Below are 16,957 nucleotides of genomic sequence, written 5' to 3'. Positions count from 1 at the left end.
AAACGACCATCAACAAGACATATAGTCATATTCACAAAATACTCAGGCAAGGAGAGAATCATGAAAGCAGCAAGGGAAAAAAAAGTCCATAACCTACAGGGAAGAAAGATCAGGTTTGCAGCAGACCTATCCACAGAAACTTAGCAGGCCAGAAAGGAGTGGCGGGATATATTCAGTGTGCTGAATCAGAAAAATATGCAGCCAAGAATTCTTTATCCAGCAAGGCTGTCATTCAAAATAGAAGGAGAGACAAAAAGTTTCCCAAACAAACAAAAATTAAAGGAGTTTGTGACCACTAAGCCAGCCCTGCAAGAAATTTTAAGGGGGACTCTCTGAGGGGAGGAAAGATGAAAGAAAAGAAAAGAAAAAAAAAAAAGTGTATATATATATATATATATATATATATATATATATATATATATCTCAAAAGCAACAAAGACTAGAAAGGACCAGAGAACACCACCAGAAACTCCAACTCTACAAGCATCATAATGGCAATAAATTCATATCTTTCAGTACTCACTCTAAATGTCAATGGACTCCATGCTCCAATCAAAAGACATAGGGTGACAGAACGGATAAGAAAACAAGATCAATCTGTATGCTGTTTACAAGAGACCCACTTTAGACCTAAAGACACCTTCAGATTGAAAGTAAGGGGATAGAGAACCATCTATCATGCTAATGGTCAACGAAAGAAAGCTGGAGTAGCCATACTTATATCAGACAATCTAGACTTTAAAATAAAGACTGTATCAAGAGATGCGGAAGGGCATTATATCATAATCCAGGAGTTTATCCACTGAGAAGACCTAACAATTGTAAACATTAATGCGCCAAATGTGAGAGCACCCAACTATATAAATCAATTAATCACAAACATAAGGAAACTCATCAATAGTAATACCATAATAGGAGGAGACTTTAACACTCCATTCGCAGCAATGGACAGATCATCTAATCAAAAAATCAACAAGGAAACAATGGCTTTGAATGACACACTGGACCAGATGGACTTAACAGATAGATTCAGAACATTTCATCCAAAAGCAGCAGAATATACATTCTTCTCCAGTGCACATGGAACGTTCTCCATAATAGACCATATACTGGGACACAAATCAGCCCTAAGTAAGTACAAAAAGATCGAGATCATACCATGCATATTTTCAGACCACAGCGCTATGAAACTCGAAATCAACCACAAGAAAAAATTTGGAAAGGTAACAAATACTTGGAGACTGAAAAACATCCTACTAAAGAATGAATGGGCAAACCAAGCAGTTAAAGAGGAAATTAAAAAGTATATGGAAGCCAATGAAAATGATTACACCACAACCCAAAACCTCTGGGACACAGCAAAGGCAGTCATAAGAGAAAAGTATATAGCAATCCACGCCTTCCTAAAGAAGGAAGAAAGAGGGGCGCCTGGGTGGCTCAGTCGGTTGAGCGTCCGACTTCGGCTCAGGTCACGATCTCGCGGTCCGTGAGTTCGAGCCCCGCGTCACGCTCTGGGCTGATGGCTCAGAGCCTGGAGCCTGCTTCCGATTCTGTGTCTCCCTCTCTCTCTGCCCCTCCCCCGTTCATGCTCTGTCTCTCTCTGTCTCAAAAATAAATAAATGTTAAAAAAAATTAAAAAAAAAAAAAAAAGAAGGAAGAAAGATCTCAGATACACAACCTAACCTTATGCCTTAAGGAGCTGGAAAAAGAACAGCAAATAAAACCCAAACCCAGCAGAAGACAAGAAATAACAAAGATTAGAGCAGAAATTAATGTTATCAAAACCAAAAAAACAGTAGAACAGATCAATGAAACCAGAAACTGGTTCTTTGAAAGAATTAACAAAATTGATAAACCTCTAGCCAGTTTGATCAAAAAAGAAAAAGGAAAGGGCCCAAATAAATAAAATCCAGAATGAAAGAGGAGAGATCACAACCAACACAGCAGAAATACAAACAATAATAAGAGAATATTATGAGCAAGTATATGCCAATAAAATGGGCAATCTGGAAGAAATGGACAAATTCCTAGAAACATATACACTACCAAAACTGAAACAGGAAGAAATAAAAAATTTGAACAGATCCATAACCAGTAAGGAAATTGAATTAGTAATCAAAAATCTGCCAAAACACAAGAGCCCAGGGCCAGATGGCTTTCCAGGGGAATTCTACCAAACATTTAAGGAAGAGTTAACACCTATTCTCTTGAAGCTGTTCCAAAAAACAGAAATGGAAGGAAAACTTCCAAACTCTTTCTAGGAAGCCAGCATTACCTTGATTCCAAAACCAGACAGAGACCCCACTAAAAAGGAGAACTATAGACCAATTTCCCTGATGAACATGGATGCAAAAACCCTCAACAAGATATTAGCCAACCGGATCCAACAATACATTGAAAAAACTACTCACCACGACCAAGTGGGATTTATACCTGGATGCAGGGCTGGTTCAATATCCGCAAAAAAATTCACATGACTCATCACATCAGTAAAAGAAAGGACAAGAACCATATGATCCTCTCAATAGATGCAGAGAAAGCACTTGACAAAATACAGCATCTTTCTTCATAAAAACCCTCAGGAAAGTAGGGATAGAAGGAGCATACCTCGAAATCATAAAAGCCATATATGAACAACCCAACGCTAATATCATCCTTAATGGGGAAAAACTGAGAGCTTTCCTCCTAAGGTCAGGAAAAAGACAGGGATGTCCACTCTCAGCACTGTTATGCAACATAGTATTGGAAGTCTTGGCCTCTGCAATCAGACAACACAAAGACATAAAAGGCATCCAAATTGGCCAGGAGGAGGTCAAACTTTCACTCTTCACGGATGACATGATACTCTATATGGAAAACCCAAAAGATTCCATCAAAAAACCTGCTAGAATTGATTCATGAATTCAGCAAAGTTGCAGAATATAATATCAACACAGATTGGTTGCATTCCTATACACCAAAAATGAAGCGACAAAAAGAGAAATCAAGGAATCGATCCCATTTACAGTTGCACCAAAACCATAAAATCCTAGGAATAAATCTACCCAAAGAGGTAAAAAATCTATACACTGAAAACTATAGAAAGCTTATGAAAGGAATTGAAGAAGACACAAAAAAATGGGGAAAGTTTCCATGTTCCTGTATAGGAAGAACAAATATTGTTAAAATGTTGATATTACCCAAAGCAATCTACATATTCAATGCAATCCCTATCAAAATAATGCCAGCATTCATCACAGAGCTAGAACAAATAATCCTAAAACTTGTATGGAACCAGAAAAGACCCCGAATAGCCAAAGCAACCTTGAAAAAGAAAACCAAAACAGGGGCATCACAATCCCAGACTTCAAGCTGTACTACAAGGCTGTAATCATCAAGACAGTATGGTACTGGCACAAGAACAGACACTCAGATCAAAGGAACAGAATAGAGTCCAGAATGGGACAGAATGGATCCAGAAATGGACCCACAAACATATGGCCAACTAATCTTTGACAAAGCAGGAAAGAATATCCAACGGAATAAAGACAGTCTTTCCAGAAAGGGGTGCTGGGAAAACTGGACAGCGACATGCATAAGAATGAACCTGGACCAGTTTCTTACACCATATACAAAAATAAACTCGAAATGAATGAAAGACCTCAATGTACGACAGGAAGCCATCAAAATCCTCGAGGAGAAAGCAGGCAAAAACTTTCTCCTTGACCGCAGCAACTTTTTACTCAACACATCTCTGGAGGCAAGGGAAACAAAAGCAAAAATGAACTACTGGGACCTCATCAAAATAAAAAGCTTCTGCACAGCGAAGGAAACAATCAGCAAAACTAAAAGGCAACAAATGGAATGGGAGAAGATATTTGCAAATGACATATCAGATAAAGGGTTAGTATCCAAAATCTATAAAGAACTTATCAAACCCAACACCCAGAAAACAAATAATTCAGTGAAGAAATGGGCAAAAGACATGAATAGACACTTCTCCAAAGAAAACATCCAGATGGCCAAGCGACACATGAAAAAATGCTCACTCATCATCATCATGAAAATACAAATCAAAACCACAATGAGATACCACCTTACACCTGTCAGAATGGCTAACATGAACAACTCAGGCAGCAACAGATATTGGCGAGGATGCGGAGAAAAAGGATCTCTTGCATTGTTGGTGGGAATACAAGCTGGTGCAGCCACTCTGGAAAACAGTATGGAGGTTCCTCCAAAACCTACGACCCAGCAATTGCACTACTAGGCATTTATGCACAGGATACAGGCGTGCTGTTTCGAAGGGACACATGCACCCCCATGTTTATAGCAGCACTATTAACAATAGCCAAAGTATGGAAAGAGCCCAAATGTCCATCGATGGATGAATGGATGAAGAAGATGTGGTATATATATGTATACAATGGAGTATTACTTGGCAATCAAAAAGAATGAAATCTTGCCATTGCAACTATGTGGATGGAACTGGTGGATATTATGCTAAGTGAAATTAGTCAGTCGGTCAAAGACAAAAATCATGTGACATCACTCATATGAGGACTTAAAACAGATGAACATAAGGGAAGGGGAAAAAATAATATAAAAACAGGGAGAGGGACAAAACAGAAGAGACTCATAAATATGAAGAACAAACTGAGGGTTACAGAAGGGCTGTGGGAGGGGGGATGGGCTAAATGGGTAAGGGGCACTAAGGAATCTACTCCTGAAATCATTATTGCACTATATGCTAACTAATTTGGATATAAATTTAAAAAAATAAAAAATAAAACAACTTAAAAAAATTAGCTTCTTCCAAATAAATGATGTGGGCTTAACTTCCAACAGCCAAAAACCATAAACAGGAAGAGTTGGGAGAGAATTCTAGAATAAATGGTTGAATTGAACTGAATTGTACCAGAAGATGTATAAGATCAAGAATGGAAAGAAAGAGTAATATGTTGCAGAAAAAGTGTGCCTGAGACTGCAGGCATCTGCCAGGCTAGAGTCTCAAGCAAGCCAGCTTCTCATTTGGAGGACTTTGTATTAAATTCGTGCAGATTTCAAGCAGAGCTCTAGAGGGCAGCAAAGACGTGGTGTCTTTGATGAAGAAGGTCACATTAAGAAATACAGGTATCAATTTTCTTTTCCTTTTTCTTTTCTTTTCTTTCTTTCTTTCTTTTTTTTTTTTTTTGCATATAGTGCCAATTTTTGTTTTGACTGATGTTTGGGTTAAAATAGTCTAGTTTATTATAGAAATGCAAAATTTTAGGGCTTAGATGTCTTGTAGTGTTGTCAAGTTAGTTCAGGCCTCTGCTTTACATATAAGGAATGGCCCCCAGGGGCTAGTGATTTTAGTAAGGTCATTTGGTTAGATAGTGTCATTTAAGACCCCATCCCACCCCCTCACATTCACACAAGGACATACTCACACACTTATTCGAGGTTCTAGAAAATTTTTTTCTATCCTGAAATCATCTGGGTATTATGGAGGCTTGAGTTCACACACTTAACTCATATCCTATGGGGGAATAAAAGGAGTGATTGGAATTCTTAAGTCTGAAGCTGGTGGTTTTTAAGTGCTGTAATTAAACTTGGACAGAGAGATTTCTCCAGAGTCAGATCAATTTAAATTTCCTCAGCCAATACTTCCAGGCTTTGGACTCTAGGTGGCAACATAGGACCTTTTGTTTGCTTTCGGGCAGCATCAGCAATCTGGACTGATCTTTCAGGAGGAAACCTGTTTATTTGGGTTCTTCTTGACCCTGGTGGACTAACAGCACTTTCTTTTAGCTAAACTAATGATCAGAACCTGGATGCTCACTTCTTAGAATTATTTTCACTATAATCCTCTGACAATAACTATTACTTAACAGGTCAAACTCTGTTATGTCATATATTTGGCAGGGTCACATCTACAGAGGAGTGCATTTTTATTGATTTTTAAACTTCACAGCTTTCATACAGCTGCTGCCCCTCTTCACTGAGTCACCCCTGCCTCCTCCCCACTCTCCCCAGCCGACTCACAGTGTACAATTCTACCTACCCCCTTACTTTACCCTTGCACACCCCCCCCCCCAATATTTTATTTCAGTGGAATCAGCTTTAAATGGGCATAAAGGACAATTCTGAACAAAAATAGGACTCAGAGGATGGTCTGGTAAGTTGGGAAGGGAGAGGGTGACACTTCATGCATCTGATTTCTGAATCCATAGTATTTCTAGAGTGGGGCTTCTGAAGAAATGTTCTAAAAATCACGTGGGATGTTTGGACCATACTTGGGACCTATTGGGTCCCAGTCCCTGGGGGTGGGTCTGGGAATCTGTTAAGCTCCTAAAACTAGACAGCTGCAGATTTTCTTTTGATCGGATGGTAGTGCCATTTCAATCCCATCATAGCCTCTGGTATTCTGGCCTGGTGTCTGATTTCTACTACTGAACTCGGATCCTTAAATTTCATGAATAAAGACAGCCATCCATCTCCCAGTGCCTGCTTGTTCCTCCTTTTTCCCTAACAGTGACCTGACCCCATAGCACCTAAGTACACATGACTGGAAGGGCGATATGGAATGGAAAGGACTTGAACTTTGGAGTCATAGAGAACCATGATCAAATCTTATCTAGTGATTTAGCTTGCAGGGGCTTCAGTTTCATCAATTAACTACAATCACACCATTGAGAGTTGACTATATTATTATCATTGTTATTATTATTATTATCATTATTTGTCCCTTTTCCCTATTTAAAAATTTTAAAATATGATTTTACATTACATGATAGACAAATATATTCTCATTACAGAAACTCAAATGATATAGATGAGGTTAAAGTCCCCTTTTACCTTTTTAACCCAAAGTCCGTGCCAGATAGGATTGTGCTGAATACTGTTTTGAAATGTGCTCTGATGTCAGATTTTAGGAATCTTTCCATACTAGTACATTTAAATCCATTTCATTCTTTTGAACTGCTGTAGAACACAGTCTTTTTTCCAGAACTACAGATTCTCAAGAAATTGTACATACAGCTTTATATACTGTTTTTTCATTTCATATATGTGAATATTTCCCCATTTTGCTATAAATTCTGATGCTATACATCAGAAAACATGATTTTAATATTTCATAGTTATCCAGCATATATACTAAAATTAAATTAATAATTTATTTAATAATTCTGACTGTTGGATATTTAGGTTGCTTTCAATGTTTGATTATTGTTCCTTTTAAATAATTAATTCAGTGCCCCCTTACACTGCCCATTTCCATGGCTCCCTTATTTAGGGAATATAGATACATATATTATAACCAAGTAATTAAAGTCTTTGTAAAGTGTGTGATGGGGTCAAGGTCAATTTGTAGTTTCTGCCTTTACCTTAGGCACAAATTGCTCTATGAGAGAGAATGGGTGTTACCTTCTAACTTCTTAAACTTTTGTTGAAACTCCACTCTCCTCAGCCAAATAACTGAAGCAAATTGAAGGTATCTTTCCAGAACTGTTTACTTTGAGCAGGTGAGCATTTTCACAATTAGAAGGGAAGTTTGCAATCAGTTTCTTTAATGGAAAAAGGCACTCTTATAGAATTAATCCATGCCTGGCTCAGAGGAAGTAAGACTCTCTGAAATTGATTGGATTAAAGGGCTCCTTAAAATCAGAAATACTTGGGTACTCATCTGCTCTGCTGGGTGATTGACAGAGGTCTTCAAGCCATCATTCTTCATGGGAGGTACTTGGTGTAGAATTGTTGTGATTTCAGAGCCTCCTGGATTAGGATCAATTAAACCCATAAATAGAAATGAGTTGCCATTATTATCCCTAAAATGATACCCCAACACATTCACCTGGCCCACTCCTGCATCATGCAGGAGTTATAAACAGACTTGTAGCACTTGGATGGGCACAGCTAAATGCAAATGCTGGGAGTAATAGTCATGGAAAGAATGTGCTGGGTTTTAAGTGAAACATGAACTTGACTATTTTGCCCCTTTAAAAATACAAAGGGAGCAGGAGACATAGCCTCTACCCTTGAGGACATGTTAATCAAATATTACTATACTACCAACAACATTAAAAGCTCTAAACTAGAAGGCTTTATAAGGGAAATAAAATGCAATAGTGACTAATGGCAGTTGCAGATTTAAAACAACACTGAGAAGGAAATGAATAGCATTACTCCACAAAAGTAGTCTGGATATTCCAAATATTCAGTGTTTCTCCTAGAATTACAATGCTCTTTGACTCAGAAAATTTAGATAATTTGGGGTTCAATTTATGTTGTACAATTTTCATTATTTAACATCTGCTATCTTTGGGAATGTGATTAGAAGGATTGTCCAATAGCTGAGAGGAAGCTGATCTCTCTCTCTCTTTCTGTTTCTTTGTCTCTCTCTCTCCCTTCCCCTCTGCCCCTTGACAGATTCATCCGGTCCAAGGAGAAAGAAAATTAGGATTCTGGATGTATACAGCACCATCTGTCATATGTGGCATATGTGATTTCTTAACACCTTCCATAATGCTGGGAACAGAGACTGCGGTCTCCATTTTACTGAGAGAAAGTAAGGCAGGAAAGAGTGAGTGAATGGTTTACTGGCCACCCAGCAGGACTGCAGCATAGCCAGGATTAGGGCACAGGGTTTCTGAATTCCAGAGTACTCCTCTTTGCTCTTTACCACTCTTACATTTTGGACCAAATGCTTGCACGCTTGCTTCCTGGTTAAAATAATTTATTTCACTTGCTTCTACCAGAAGCAAAAAGTTACCCTTTGGCCATCCCCTGGGTGGAACTTTGTTTTCAAGCACTCACTTCTAACTCCACAGGGCGATAAGACACTGGGTCTCCAGGGAATTTGTGCTGGGAACCCAAGGGTGAAAGGTCATCCCCCCTCACCAACTCCTGTTCTTCCTTTGGTGAGTTGTCAGGCAGCCTCTCAACCATTGATCAATCAACCCCGACCACAGCCTGACTTCCACTCGGCTATCACAAATTCTGACAAAACAGGCATCTTCCTCCCCTACGCAGCTGGCCTCTCTCATCACCTCCGCGTTTTCTCTACCATTCTGTCCCTATCTTATCTTTCTCCTTTCAACTCCTTAAGTCTCGAAGCTGTATTGACTCTAACCTCAGGAATTAGTCACCACCCTCTGCTGACCTGTAGAAGTTTCCATGAATTCGCACTCAGCACCTCATCTAATGTGGTCAGATCACCTGTAAATGTGGGGTTTGTGCATATGAAATAAATAGTGGATGAATCAATAAATAAAGACCAGAGGCTTTGTTAGAGCTGGGAAGAAATGTGGAGGTCATCTGATTCAACCAATTCATTTTTACAAATGAAGAAACTTAAAAAGAGGTTAAGTGACTCTCTTGGGTTACACAATTACTAACATAAATAGTATTAACCAGATCTTCTGACACCCAAACTGCTTTTTCCCCCATGAAACCATCCAGCTTATACTTACTATAACTCTTATTCTATATTTGTCTAATTCCATTCATTTTTTTTTAATGTTAGAGATAACGGCATTTTTTTATTTAAGAATTTACCTATTATCTCTCAGCTTTATTCATTTTTGATAATAATGTATTACATCCCATACAGTATTTTAAAAACTTAAAATTATTTCCTAAATATCAAGGTAATACATGCTTAATGTGTAAAACTCAGAAGTAGTCTATAAAGAAAAAATTATTACCCAGTTTCGCCAATAAGACATAATTATTGTTAATGTTTTAATATATTTCCTTCTAGTTTTCATACACTTTTTACATTATTGAAATCATGCTGTTGGTAGAGTTTTATATTCTAGATTGTTTGTTTGCTTAACATATCATAAGCCTTTACTGTGTCATTATAAATTCTTTGTACACGTGATATAAATAGCTACTTATAATCCTATCATTTTATGGTAACACTGTCATCTTAACCATACCCCTAACTCTGGGTGCTTAGGTTACTTTCAACTTTTCATTTTTTTAAAAAAAATTTTTTTAATGTTTATTTTATTTATTTTTGAGAGACAGAGAGAGACAGCATGAGCGGGAGAGGGCAGAGAGAGAGAGAGAGGGAGACCCAGAATTCGAAGCAGGCTCCAGGTTCCGAGCTGTCAGCACAGAGCCAGACGCAACCTGACGCGGGGCTCGAGCCCACGAGCTGTGAGCTCATGACCTGAGCCGAAGTCGGACACTCAACCGACTGAGCCACCCAGGCGCCCCTCAACTTTCCATTTTTTAAGGCAATGCTTCAATGACACTTATGCATATGTATTTCTGATCTTGGAAAAAAATCCCAGAAGTAAGTGAGTCAAAAGCTATGTATATTTTTAAGGTTGCTACCAGTTGCTATCCAGGTAGATGGTGCCAACTGACACACCTACCAACAGGCTTCAGAGTTCCCCTTTTAAGTATTTTTTCCACAAATAGTATCTCATTTTTATCATCAATTCAGGTTTGACTGGCCCATGGTTTAAAATAGCTGCCGAACACCAGTTCAAAATCAAAATTGCAAACCAGACTCACAGTCCCCTCTGCAACTGTGTTTCCTTAGATTGTTCATGCTCCATTTGGGTTAGCCCCATCCTCCCGATATCACTGCAAAGGAAAGTTGGCAGCTCTTTTTATTTGCTTTCTGACTGTGTGTATTTTACTGTGCTAAATGTAGTTGAAAGCAATAGAAAGTGGACCATATGCTAGAAACCAGAGGTACAAGAGTTTCTAACCTCAAATCGGTCTCAGTATAGACCAGGAGATACACCTCCCAAAGCCAGGAGGAAGGACAGAGGGATTGCTGCTGCTGTACTGGATGTCTGCACAAGGTGTGTGGATGCCCAGACCAGACACACAGACGTCAGCCCCTGGAGGCAAGGGCAGCTTTTAAGGAGAAACAGCACTCAACCTGTTATCTTCAGGGGTGGGGAGTGTGCCAGACAGAAGACCCGAGATGACAACAGTCTATGCAGATGGAATGTACTGAAGCAAACTGCACTGTAGCAAACACTGTAGAGGTCAGCCTCTGATCTCCAGCCCCTTTAGACACTTGTCATCTTGGGACGGTTACTTAACTTCTCTGTAGTTCAGATTCCTCAACTATAAAAATATCACTAAAATAAACAACTTCAGAGGACTGTGAGGAATAATGGAGAAAACTCAGGCAAAGTGCTTAGAAAACATCTTGGTACATTGTAAGAGCTCCCAAGATGTCAGATACCATTGTAGTCATCATCATCACTGAAGCAGTGAGTTCCTACGAGGAAGTGGTGGCAGATGTGGGATTGGCAGGAGAAGGGTCAGTGCACGAAGGCCTTCTATAACATTCTGAGAAGGCTATATCTTACCCTGATATCCATCATTCCCTTTGAGATGTTTGCAGTTTTGGAGTTAACTGTCTCCAGGCAGGAGGATGAACCGATAATCTCCTCAGATTCTTTGCAGCTCTGAGACAGGATTCCCACCTGAGAGCAAACAAAGTCAGTTTTTATTCCAAGCACACAATCTTACAGAACACAACTGCTTCCATTTAGCTTTGTGCCAATAACCAAAGGAAGGTATCTTCCCTGCACTGGTTAACAGTCACCTAGTGGGAATAATTCTTTAAAAAAATTTTTTTTTTAATGCTTAATCATTTTTGAGAGATGGAGAGAGACAGAGCATAAGCAGGGGAAGAGGCAGAGAGAGAGGGAGACACAGGATCTGAAGCAGGCTCCAGGCTCTGAGCTGTCAGCACAGAGCCCTACATGGGGCTCAAACCCACGAACCGCAAGATCATGACCTGAGCTGAAGTTGGACACTTAACTGACTGAGCCACCCAGGTGCCCCAGGAATAATTCTTTTAATAATATCAAACTATTTAGTGACAGAATAAATTCTTAGGGATGGGAGAAGTGTATAAAGGACTCCCAGCCAAAAGAAAAAGATCTCGGGTATTATCACCTCTTGTGGGACTTGATTTTACTGGAAGGAAATGTGAAACAGGAAGGACTGATTTTGTCCAGTGAACAGAGTCTCTCTGCTCCCTTTCCCTCTTTTCCCTTGTAGCTTAAAACACTGCAGCATGGAGGGCAGTTGGACCACAGCAGCCCTTGCCTCCCATGTTGGGTTTGTTTCTTTTTCTTTTTCTTTTTTAATTTTTAAGTTTATTTATTTTGAGAAAGAGAGAGCACAAGCAGGGGAGGGGCAGAGAGAGAGGAAGAAAGAGAGTCCTAAGTGGGCTCCAGCATGGAGGGCTCAATCTCATGAGCCATGAGATCATGACCTAAGCCTAAATCCAGAGTCCGATGCTTAACTGACTGGGCCACTCAGGCGCCCCAAGCGGGGTTCATTTTTGACTACCTCGTTGGTACTTGAAGTCATCCCAGGTACTGCTCCCCTGTCCCCTCACTCCTGTCTCTCTGCCTCAATCTGCCTGTGCCCAACTTCACACAACTCAGCTCCACTCAGCTTCTGTGAAGGCAAATATGTCTCTAGAGATGCATTGTTTTCTACATGGACAGACAGGCTGGAAGAAAGGAAATAACTGTCCCTCTGAGTGTGTACCAGTTGTCCTGGCACAAATATTACAGTGCCTCTTTTCCGTCTCCAAAGTGTCCTGTTTGGAGAGCAAGTTATACGCAAACTCTACAGTCACATGTGCATTAAACATTTATCCTATCAAGGCCAGGGACTGGGTCATTTTTTACTAGGCAATCTCCAGCACATGCCACGAATCTCCTGTACTCTCTGTAATTTAACCGTGGATAATAGTCCTGCCCCCCATAAAGGCTCTGGGAGCTGAACATCAGTTTTTACATCTGTAAAGTGGAGATAATAATACTTACCTTCTAGAACTGCAAAGAAAACAAAGGGACTACTGATGTTATATTCTGGGAAGTGTAAAACATTATATAGATGTCATGTTCCAGAACTTAACATGGCAATTGTCACATGGTAAGCATTCCATAGATGCTTGTTGGTTGAATGAATAGATGAATAAACTAGTAATGATGAATTAACAACCTTTAGTGGGGAAACGATTGATTCCCCTAAAATTGGAGCACTATACTTAGCAACCAAAACTGATTTGGAATCTTACCTTACAGCCAATCTATAGATAATATGGCAAAATGAACCTCTCCCGTAGGCTTGCTGTGAGGACTAGAAAGAAAGTAATTGAGAAATATTAGGGCAAGTGGCAAATGAAGCTGAAACACAACTAAAGGTGACACAAGGAGACAGGTCCCTATAAGTTGGCCCTTACTGTCACTTCAGGGCTGGCAGGTGACAAGAGAGGGGCAGGATGTACCCTACCTGGTTTTCTGGTAAAGCTCATAACCTCTAGACAGTACTGAGCCAGGATGGTGATTCAAGTTGGATTTCTTGATTCTTGTTTAACTTGGGAGCATAACAAGGGAAGTGCATTGCTCATACCAGTGTGGAAATGCCACTGTGGGGTGCACTTTTATGACCTGACTGGTCCCTCACTAATAGGTACCATAAAATGCTAATTCGTCTTCTTTTCTGATTGGAAAGGGAAAGTTCGATTAGAAAACAAAGCATTGAACTGAATTTGTTTTCAGCCTGAGTGTTAGAATGTATGGTTCTGGAATCACAGAAGTCTGACTTCCACATCAGATTTGATTTTTCACAGTTAGAGCTAACAAAAAGGAGATCCTGACAAAGAGGTAGGAATCTCAACTAAATACCCCTAAATACCGATTCTGCATATGTCTCCTAACACTGGAACTGGCCCTGGCCCAGTTATTTGGCATTTTGTGGCATTCGAGCCCCACAGAAATTATAAAGGCTGTGGGATTTGTATTGAGTGATAGGATGTTGGATGTATACAAAGCCTCTTCTTTTAGAACCCAGTTTTTTAACTTTGAAAAATCAGTTTATCAATGACTGTTTCCCACTTATTTATGCTTATCAGCATGGTCCTCTCTGAATGTCAACGACTGGAGATTGGATGAGGTCTCAGAGCCCTTTGGGCACTGTTGGTACCACAAGGAGAGCAAGAGAAGAAGACCCTTTCCTCAACAAGCTTGCTGTCTAATTGGGCTGACAGGACACATCCGTGAGAAAATAAGTAGTGACATGAAGCAGAAATGACAACCATTCCACTGCTCTGAGAGCCTGAATGAGAAGTAGAGAAGTGACATGATAAAGCTGGAGAAGCAAAACCCTACCCAAACAAGCTGAGAGAAGGTGCAGTACTTTGGGGCCATGATGGTTGTGAATTCAGGCATGGGTTTTCAGTTCTTTCCTGCTTCATAAATATCATTAGACACCCCCTGTTGTGGGACAGGCCCCTAATGTGCTGCCTCATCTCAGTTCTGACAATATCATTTGTATTTTGGTCCTGCTCGTGAAAGTCTGTAACCACCTCCTGTGCCTGTGCTAGAACTCTAAGGGCTTGTTTTCTCACATCTGAATCACTGTGGTACCCTGAGTTCTCCTGCTGATCAGTTCAGGTTTCCAAGTTCTTACCCCAGCCACGTGGGCAATGCATCATCCTAGGAACTGGAAGTCATGTAGCAGAAGTGTGACAAGACTAGCAGAACTGATGCAGCATAGAAAGCATTCCTAGACAGGTCTGCAAGTATGCGACACAGCCAAGGAAGTCACAGCATGCAGCCAAGAACACTGTGATACCCTCCAAAGATATACGGCAACGATACAAACTTTAGAGGCAGGAAAATTTGGATCCAAATCCTGGTTCTGCCATGTAGTAAAATGGGAATGTCATAAAACATAACTCCTAAAGTTATGAGGTCTGAATGAACTACCTTTTATAAAGTGTTTAGCTCTATGCTTGGCATATTGTAGCTTCTTTTCTGGAAGTGTGGGAAGAATTGCATAAAGGACACACTGACCCCTCAACTCAATGAAAAGCTTCAGAGAGAGATTTAATCCATCCGGGGAGACTCATCCACAATTAGTCTCACAGTAACAGCAATGAGGTCCTTGAAGAGAAGCATTAATATCCAGGAAAGATCATGAACTTTTGCTGGTCAAAAATAGTGGATGCACTGTTAACTGTCCCATCTCACTTAGAGAGAGTTCCCATCACATTGCTTTTCACATAATGGAAACTGAATAAATGTTTCTTGAAATTACTGTATCATAATATTATATATTAAATATCACATGAATTCTCAAATTTTCAAATAATATCATATTCTGGCTATAATGTTAAAACCATGTAGAATACAAATTACCCTTGGGGGAAGCATAATTCAGATGTTTCAGGATGCTTTCATGCTCCGAGACATTACTTTGCTTACTAGTTCTCACTAAGTGTAGTAGGTTGCATTTTGTCCTCCCAACAGATAGGTGTTAACCTTGGTACCTGTGAATGTGGCATTATTTGGAAATCGGGTCTTTGCAGATGTAATTGGTTAAGACGAAGTCATATGGGAGTAGGATAGGACCTAAATCTAATGACTAGTGTCCTTGTAAGAAGAAAAGAAGACACACAGAAAACAGACACAGAGAAAAGAAGTCCATGTGATGACAGAGACAGAGGCTGGGGTGTTGCGGCTGCAAGCCAGGGACACCGGGATTGCTGGCCACCACCAGGTGCTAGGAGGAGACAAGGAAAGATACTTTCCGAGAGCCTTCAGAGGGAGCATGGCCCTGCTGACATCTTGATTTCAGGACTCCAGCCTCCAGATCTTTGAGAAAATACATTTCTATTGTTTTAAGCCACCGAGGTGATGGCTTATGGCAGCTCCAGAAAATGAATACATCAGGATACACCTGAGTGGAAGTTTTGATGCCCACATTTTATGTTCTCACAAAAGTAGAAGTTATATTTTAATAGGAGAGATGTTCCTTAGTACAGTTAGAAGCACACTCATGTCATAATCCTATACGTTAAAAAATAATGTTATTGAAAATTTATGTGTATATCAAATTGTAGCACCTAAAATCATATGCTAACTACCTGAAAGTATTCACCATTAAACATTCATGTTCAGTGAAATCAGTGGTGAGGCAATTCATCATCTCTACATAGCAAATTTTCAGGAGTAAAAGTAGCAGAGTAGTGTGACTTCTTTTGTTACTTCTAAGACAGCCATGTTTACTTTAAAACTTTTGTTCTTTTCTTATTAAATTAGCAATTATGTGGACCTGCTAAAAGTAACAAAGTTAAGTACCATTTTGAACAAAATGCTGCTTTTCCCTGTAAGATAAAAACTTAGCATAAAACTCTAAGCATGAGAAAGTTCAGGTTGCCTTGTATTTACAGTCTTTATCAAGCAAATAATATTCATATTTTGAATTATGCAAATAAGCATTTACATGATAAATTGTAATTGCTCTCAGACAGCTGTTTATAATTGGGTAAATGAGACACACTTTTAAATTGTCTAAATACATACTTACCCATGTTTACATATTTATACACTACACTGTAACTATTCTGAATCAGCTGTTAGCAACTATTGTGTCTTATACAGACCAAGCAAGGGAAGAGAACTTTTCGTAAAAACAGCAAAATCCCTTTTAACTTGCTAGAATGACCAAATCGTTGGCAATCCTTCTCATCTTCTCAAATAAGCGGTGACCTCTCTCAATATACCCCTTGCCCATGGTATTCCACACTGCTTCAAGCAGGAAATGATTTTATATCACTTTGGTTGGGTGGGAAATTAATCCTGATTCCTATTCTTATCTGACTAGATACACCTGTGACAAAGAAACATGTTCCTTCTAATGGAATGGTTTTATACTTCAAAGGTCCAATTATCTTATATTTGCCATTATATTCTTTTTAAAAAATTATTTATTTAAATTCATATTGGTTTCAGGAGTAGAACCCAGTGATTCTTCTCTAACACATAACACCCAGTGCTCATCCCAACCAGTGCCCTCCTTAATGCCCGTCACCCATTTACCTCATCCTCCCACCCCCCTCCCCCCATTGCAACCCTCCGTTCCTTCTCTTATGAGTCTCTTATGGTTTCCCTCTCTCTCTGATTTCATCTTATTTTTCCTTCTCTTCCCC

The sequence above is a fragment of the Panthera onca genome, chromosome B3 (assembly GCF_046562875.1).
Source record: "Panthera onca isolate mPanOnc1 chromosome B3, mPanOnc1 haplotype 2, whole genome shotgun sequence".
NCBI lineage: Eukaryota > Metazoa > Chordata > Mammalia > Carnivora > Felidae > Panthera > Panthera onca.
This window is presented reverse-complemented; position numbering follows the sequence as displayed.